Raw genomic sequence first — 8,509 nt, forward strand, 5'->3', positions numbered from 1 at the left:
GGTTTGGGGCCAGCAAAGGGTCGAGGTTTGGGGTCAGCAAAGGGCCGAGGTTTGGGGCCAGCAAAGGGTCGAGGTTTGGGGTCAGCGGCTGCTGCTCTGAGCCCAAAGGGGAGATTTGGGGTGAAATGGCCCAGATTTGGGGCCAAAGCTGTTGAGTTTCGGGGCAGAGCCAGGAAAGAGTTTGGGCGCAAAGCCAAGAGATTTGGGAGAACTGGCCAAGGATGGAGTCAAGAGTTGGGGCTCGGGGGAAGGGTTTGGGATTTGGGGACGGGTGGGGGCTCCGAGATGGGGCTGGGGCCTCCAAAGGCAAAATCACCGTAACCAGCCCAGCCCCAAACACCATAAACGTGTTTGGCGCAGAAATAGGAGCCGGAATCCTCGTCCTGGAGGTTGTTCATGGTCAGTGTCACCGAGCTCTGCCCGTTGTCCCTGGAGATCCTGAACCTGCCCGTGACCGATGGCCTGTAGTAGATATATTTACTATTGCTGGTGGCAACCCAATCCAGCCCCTTCCCGGCGCTCGGGTGCATCCCACCAATGGCGTAACTCCCAAAATTGAACCCAATTGAATCCTTGGACTTAAAACTTAAATTGAAAAAGAATAATTATTATTATTATTTTGTTATAATATTATTTTTATTTTATTTAAATCAGCTTAAAAAATGACCCCAACCCTGCTGGAGTCCAGCCCCCTGGGGGGTCCCTGACTCTGCTCTGCCACGGATCCGGGTTCAGTTTTGGGAATTTTGGAATGTATTGGATCCGCCAGAGACCTGGGCAGGGGCTGGAATATGTCACAGCGATCTCCAGCAATGGTGGCACCAACTACTACGCGCCATCTGTGAAGGGCCGGTTCACGATCTCCAGGGACAACGGGCAGAGCTCGGTGACACTGACCATGAACAACCTCCAGGACGAGCACTGCGGCTCCTATTTCTGTGTTAAATCTCCTGGTAATGGTGCTCCTGTTGGTTTCTATAATGACGATGCCTTTGGCAGCTCCGGCCCCATCTCAGTGTCCCCAGGTGTCCCCACAGCCCAGACCCTTCCCCCAAACCTCAGCCCCTGGCCCAGCTCTTGGCCCTTTGCCCCAGATCTCCCCCGGCTGCCCCAATGCTGGACTGCTTGGGCTGCTTTGGCCCCAAACCCCAACCTTTGGCCCCAAACCCCAACCCTTGGCCCCAAACCCCATTCCTGGGCCCCAAACCTCAACCTTTGGCCCCAGATTCCCTCTTGTGGCACCAAGTCACAGCCACCAACCCAAATCTGCCCCATCGAGTGTTTGAACAAAGTTTTGGGGAACTCGGATGAGACTCAGAGCCACCAGCTGAGGTTTGGGGCTGAACCAGTTCCAGGTTGGGACTCAGGGACAGTAATGGGGCCAAGGGCTGCGGTCTGGGGAAAGGGTCTGGGATGGTGGATCTTTCCATGGCAAAGACTGGAGGGTTCCCTGGGGTCAACTGGGGACACCGAGATGGGGGTGGGGACAATACGATAACTACCAGCAGCAGCACCAGCAGATTTCCCGCAGAAATAGGTTCCGGAATCCTCGTCCTGGAGGTTGTTCATGGTCAGTGTCACCGAGCTCTGCCCGTTGTCCCTGGAGATCGTGAAACGGCCCTTGAACGATGGCGCATAGTATGTGTCTCCATCATAGTCAATGCCTGCAATGTATTCCAGGCCCTTCCCAGGGCTCTGGCGGATCCACATCATTCCTTTACTCCCGAAATCGAACCCGGATCCGCGGCAGAGCAGAGTCAGGGACCCCCCAGGTGCTGGAGGTCCCCCCCGGACTGCAGCAGGGTCACGGCCGCCCAGAGATGGTTTAAAATTTAACCTAAATATTAATACCTTATAATTTAAAATTATATAATTAAAATAATTATAATAGATTATTATTTTTCAATTTAATTTTTTACTCTGAGGGGTTGATCTGGGGCCAACAATCAGGATTTTGGTTCAAAGGCTGAACTTCATCCATCCCCATCTCCCCTTTTTCCCGCAGGGCTCCGGGCGGCCGTGACCCTGCTGGAGTCCGGGGGGGATGAGCAGACCCCGGGGGGTCCCTGACTCTGCTCTGCCGCGGATCCGGGTTCGATTTTGGGAAATTCGGGATGCACTGGGTTCGACAGAGCCCCGGGAAGGGGCTGGAATCCATCGCGAGTATCAGCAATGATGGCAGCACCTGGTGCGAGCCACCGTTCAAGGGCCGGTTCACGATCTCCAGGGACAACGGGCAGAGCTCGGTGACACTGACCATGAACAACCTCCAGGACGAGGATTCCGGCTCCTATTTCTCTGCCGAAAATGCTGTTGCTGGTGGTTCTGCTGCTGCTGGTCGTGTTTACGGTGCCGATGTTGGTTATGTTGGTTTTGGCCCCGTCCCCACCATTGTGTCCCCAGGTGTCCCCAAAGCCCAGACCCTTCCCCAGATCTGAACCCTTGACCCCAATCCTGACCCCTGACCCCGTGTCCTGGCCCTGGGCCCAGCACTGACCTTTGGGGCCGAGTTTAAAGAACAGATTTGGGGCTGAGGCCGTCAAAGCTTTGGAGAAATGGTCAAGGGACAGGTCAGGGGCTGAGCTTTGGGGGAAGGGTCTGGGGGTCTTGGGACACTTGGGGTGGGGGACGGGAAAACCAGCAGCATTGCCATCAGCAGCGTAATCACTGGTACATTTACCACAGAAATAGGAGCCGAAATGAACAACCTCCAGGACGAGGATTCCGGCACTTCTTTCTGCGGAAATCTGTCGGTCCCAGCGCTTACGCTGATGGGGCTGGGCCTGGTGCTGCTCCTGTTCCCAGCTCTGGCCCCGGCCCCATCTCTGTGTCCTTAAGTTTTATACCTTATTAAGTCATATTCCTGAGAGTCCTTTTATTATGGGTTATTCAACTCATGTTTTAACTGAATTATAAACAGAGGAGTTGTGGAATCCTCCCATTTGGAGGGGACTGAAATCTGACCTTGCTCTCCTTGTGTTCTCTCCTGCCTTGACCCAAACCCTGAGATTCCTCCCCTGCAATTCCTGATAAAACCCCTCAGCCCTGTTCCTGCTTAGTCTCTGCTCTGTGTCTTCAACTTCTCCCTCTCTGGTTCAAAAGGGAAAATAAAAATGGATTTTCCAGTTTAACACAACAGAGACTTGTTTTGTCACTGGAGCCACCAGTGCCCCAGGTGGGGTTTGGGGGACGGGGCAGGGATTTGGGGACAGGTGGGGACATGGAGATGGGGCCGGGGCCAGAGCGGGGAACAGGAGCAGCACCAGGCCCAGCACCATCAGCGTAAGCGCTGGGACCGACAGATTTCCCGCAGAAATAGGAGCCGGAATCCTCGTCCTGGAGGTTGTTCATGGTCAGTGTCACCGAGCTCTGCCTGTTGTCCCTGGAGATTGTGAAACGACCCGTGACTGACGGTGTGTAGCTGGTGCCACCAGCACTGGTGATTCTTGCAACGTATTCCAGCACATTCCCAGGTCTCTGTCGAACCCAGTACATCCCGAAATTCCCGAAATCGAACCCGGATCCGCGGCAGAGCAGAGTCAGGGACCCCCTGGGGGGCTGGAGGTCCCCCTCGGACTCCAGCAGGGTCAGGGACACCCTTGGAGTCAAATGTTGAATTGAAAGATAATAGTAAATAAATAATTATTTAATAATATATTTTTAAATTGCTAAATATAATTACTCAGGCTGAAAATTATACCCACTGTCCTGCTGTCCCTGCCAGGTGTGTCCCGGTGCCTCCGGAGCGCCACGCCCACCCTGGTACACGCCCGGATCCGGCGCCTCATCCCCATCTCCCCTTTTTCCCGCAGGGCTCCGGGCGGCCGTGACCCTGCTGGAGTCCGGGGGGGCCGAGCAGACTCCAGGGGGGTCCCTCACTCTCATCTGTCGCGGATCTGGGTTCGATTTCAGGAAATTCGGGATGTTCTGGGTGCGCCAGAGCCCCGGGCAGGGGCTGGAATGGGTCGGGGGGATCCATGACGACGGCAGGGCCCGGTGGCACTCGCCATCACTGCGGGGCCGTGTCACCGTGGCCAGGGACAACGGGCAGAGCTCGGTGACACTGACTATCCACAACCTCACAGACGAGAATTCCGGCTCCTATTTCTGTGCCAAGAACTTTGACGGCAGCGGCGGGTGGGGCTCTGCTGCTCCTTGTCACCCTCAAAGCCCCCAAAGCCCCCAAATGGCCCCAAATATTTCCCCCAGATCCCAACCCTTGGATGGACACAAATCTCGGCCATTTTCCCCCAAACTCCACCATCGCTGCCCCAACTCTCACATTTTCCTGGAGCTCTGAACATTCGACCCAAAGTTTCATCTCCCAAGACTCAGCCCGTGGTTCTCCAGATCCCAACGGGCTTTGCTTATGACCACTGAACCCAAATCTCCACTGCTCAGCCCCAAATCTCACCTGCTTGGTGCCACAACTGCTCACATCAGGAATTTTGGCCTAAAATTTAAATTCCTGACCCCTCACATACACTTTGGGCCAAAATCTTCACAGTTTGAGGGATGTTTTGGGGAACAAGAGTCCCAAGTGTGGTCCAGAGGTGACATTTGGGGCTGACCCAGTGCAGGGTTGGGGGAAAGGGTCAAGAGCTGGGCCAGGGGCTGAGGTTTGTGAGAAGGGTCTGGGCTGTGGGCGACACAGAGATGGGGGTGGGGCAGCACCGGCATCATCACCAAAACCAGCAGCAGAACCACAACCACTGCTGTAACATTTGGCACAGAAATAGGAGCCGGAATCCTCGTCCTGGAGGTTGTTCATGGTCAGTGTCACCAAGCTCTGCCCGTTGTCCCTGGAGATCCTGAACCAGCCTTTGTAGGACGGTGTGTAGTAGATGTCGCCACCATCTTAGTTGATATCTGCGATGAATTTCAGCCCCTTCCCAGGGCTCTGTCGATACCAGCCCATCCCAAATTGTCCGAAATCGAACCCGGATCCGCGGCAGAGCAGAGTCAGGGACCCCCCCGGGGTCTGCTCGGCCCCCCCGGACTCCAGCAGGGTCACGGCCGCCCGGAGCCCTGCGGGAAAAAGGGGAGATGGGGATGAGGCGCTGGATCCAGGCGTGTCCCGGGGTGGGCGTGGCGCTCCGGAGGCGCTGGGACACACCTGGCAGGGCAAGCAGGACAATGGGGATAATTTTTTACCTAATTAATTATAATTAACAATTTTAATATTTATTAACAAATAATTATTTATTTACTATTATTTTTCAATTCAGCTTTTAACTCCAAGGGCGGCCGTGACCCTGCTGGAGTCCGGGGGGGGACCTTCAGCCCCCCGGGGGGTCCCTGACTCTGCTCTGCCGCGGATCCGGGTTCAGTTTTGGACAATTTGGGATGGACTGGATCCGGCAGAGCCCCGGGAAGGGGCTGGAATGGCTCGCGGGGATCTGCAATGGTGGCCACATCTACTACGCACTGTCAGTGTAGGGTCGTTTCACAATCTCCAGGGACAACGGGCAGAGCTCAGTGACACTGACCATGAACAACCTCCAGGACGGAGATTCCGGCTCCTATTTCTGCGGGAAATCCTTTAGCACTGGTAGTGGTGCTGCTCATCGTTTTGAATCCCAGAAACTTTGAATTTGGGGTTTTAATGTACAGTAATACATATGAGCCAAGATGGAGCATTTGGGGTTTTCTTTCTGTCTTTTTTCCTTACTTCTTGTTCTTCTTGTTTGCGGATTTGGGTGTTTTTCTGTCATTGGGTGAAAACGCCCATTGGGTCATTATTGGGTTGAACGTATCAATAATATCGGCCTGACCTTGGTATTGGGTAATTATCCCTTAAATATCCTTGGTAAGAGTTAGCAACTCTCCCTTTTGTCTCGTTTCTCTGACTGGCGAGTTGGAGCTCATGCTTAGTGCGGCTGTAAATATTGTAAATAAATGGGATTTAATAAACCGCCAAGACTGAACTCAACTCCACATTTCCAGTGTCTTTCACCCTGACTTCAGCTGGGATAAAACCGGCAGAAGGGAAATACAGGTCTTGGTGACAAAGCCTTTGCAGGCCCCGCCCCATAGATGACTCCCCACCTGTCCCCAAAGCCCCGCCCCTCCCCCAAACCCCACCCCCTGACCCCACCCTTGACCCTCCATCCCAACCTTGGCCCGGCTCGGTCCCAATTCTCACCCGCCGGCCCCAAACCACAACTCCCCACCCCAAATCTCCACTTTGTCCTCCCCAACTTTGCAGGGCTTCAGCCAATGGGGAGAGACTGGGGCAAGGGCTCAGCTTTGGGGGAAGGGTCTGGGCTTTGGGGACACCTGGGGTTAGCTGGGGACACCTGAGGAGACCTGGGGACACCTGGGGACAGTGTCATGGGGACGGGGACAATACAATAACCAACACTATGACCACAAACACCAGCAGTTTTGGCACAGAAATAGGAGCCGGAATCCTCGTCCTTGAGGTTGTTCATGGTCAGTGTCACCGAGCTCTGCCCGTTGTCCCTGGAGATCGTGACACGGCCCTGCACTGACGAAGCGTAGTTGGTGCTGCCACCATCACTGCTGATGTCTGCGACGTATTCCAGCGCCTTCCCTGATTTCTGTCGATACCAGCCCATCCCAAATTGTCCAAAATCGAACCCGGATCCGCAGCAGAGCAGAGTCAGGGACCCCCCGGGGGGCTGGAGGTTCCGCCCAGTCTCCAGCAGGGTCATGGACACCTGGAGATGGTTTAATATTCAAACTGAATACTAATAGATAATAATTTTAAGTTATATAACTATAATAATTATAATATATTATTATTTGTCAATTTAATTTTTTACTCTGAGGGTTTGATCTGGAGCCAACAATCAGGATTTTGTTTCAGTGGTTGATCTTTTCCCATCCCCATCTCCCCTTTTTCCCGCAGGGCTCCGGGCGGCCGTGACCCTGCTGGAGTCTGGGGGGGGCCGAGCAGACCCCGGGGGGTCCCTGACTCTGCTCTGCCGAAGATCCGGGTTCAATTTTGGGAATTTCGGGATGCAGTGGATCAGACAGAGCCCCGGGAAGGGGCTGGAATGGGTCGCAGGCATCAAAAGCAGTGGCAGGACCTTCTATGGGCTTGGAGTCAAGGGCCGGTTCAGGATCTCCAGGGACAACGGGCAGAGCTCGGTGACACTGACCATGAACAACCTCCAGGACGAGGATTCCGGCTCCTATTTCTGCATGAAAACTGTTGATGGTTATGGTTATGGTGCTCTTTATCTTACTCGCCTCACCCCCATGGCCGTGTCCCCAGCTGTCCCCAGGTGTCCCCAGCTGTCGCCAGGTGTCCCCAGGTGTCCCCAAAGCCCAGACCCTTCCCCCAAACCTCAGCTCCTGCCCCCGTCCGGGGCTCTTTGGGCTCCTCTTTGTTCCCCCGACCTTTTCCTTTCCCTGTCCCTGTCCTTGTCCCTCCCCTCCCTCCCCCTTCCCGCCCCTGCCAGGCCCAAAGCCCAGACCCCACACTCAGGGCTGAGCCCCTGGTGACAGAGGAGCCCAAAGAGCTGCTGGGGAGGAGGTCAAAGGCCAGAGGAGGTTGAACCATTCACCCACTAAGTAAAAATATATTTATTTAATTCCGTATCATCATTTCCGTTACCTCATTCTCCATTAGTCTGAAATGTTTTCCTATTGTTCATTAATTCAGCCTAATAATATTCATTTTAATTTTGTAAGTGATTAAGTCATATCCCTGAGAATCCTTTTATTATGAGTTATCCAACACACCTATAAATTAATTTATAAACGGAGGAGTTGTGCAATCCTCCCGTTTTGAGGGGGCTGAAATCTGACCTTGCTCTCCTTGTGTTCTCTCCTGCCTTGACCCAAACCCTGAGATTCCTCCCCTGCAATTCCTGATAAAACCCCTCAGCCCTGTCCCTGCTCGGGCTCTTTGTCTTCTCCTTCAGTCTCTGGTTCAAAAGGAAAATAAAAATGGATTTTCCAGTTTAACACAACAGAGACTTGTTTTGTCACTGGAGCCACCAGTGCCCCAGGTGGGGTTTGGGGGACGGGGCCACGATTTGGGGACACGTGGGGACACGGAGATGGGGCCGGGGCCAGAGCGGGGAACAGGAGCAGCACCAGGCCCAGCACCATCAGCGTAAGCGCTGGGACCAACAGATTTCCTGCAGAAATAGGAGCCGGAATCCTCGTCCTGGAGGTTGTTCATGGTCAGTGTCACCGAGCTCTGCCTGTTGTCCCTGGAGATCGTGATCCGACCTTGAACTGACGGGGTGTAGCTGGTGCCACCAGCACTGGTGATTCTTGCAACGTATTCCAGCACATTCCCAGGTCTCTGTCGAACCCAGTACATCCCGAAATTCCCGAAATCGAACCAGGATCCACGGCAGAGCAGAGTCAGGGACCCCCCTGGGGGCTGGAGGTCACCCCCGGACTCCAGCAGGGTCAGGGTCACCCAGAGCTCCAGGCCCCCGGGGGGTCCCTGACTCTGCTCTGCCGAGGGTCTGGATTCAGTTTCGGGAGTTACTCCATGTTCTGGATCCACCAGAGACCCGGGCAG

This window comes from Zosterops lateralis (assembly GCF_965231275.1).
Source record: "Zosterops lateralis genome assembly, contig: HAP1_HAP1_SCAFFOLD_65, whole genome shotgun sequence".
Taxonomy (NCBI): Eukaryota; Metazoa; Chordata; class Aves; order Passeriformes; family Zosteropidae; genus Zosterops; species Zosterops lateralis.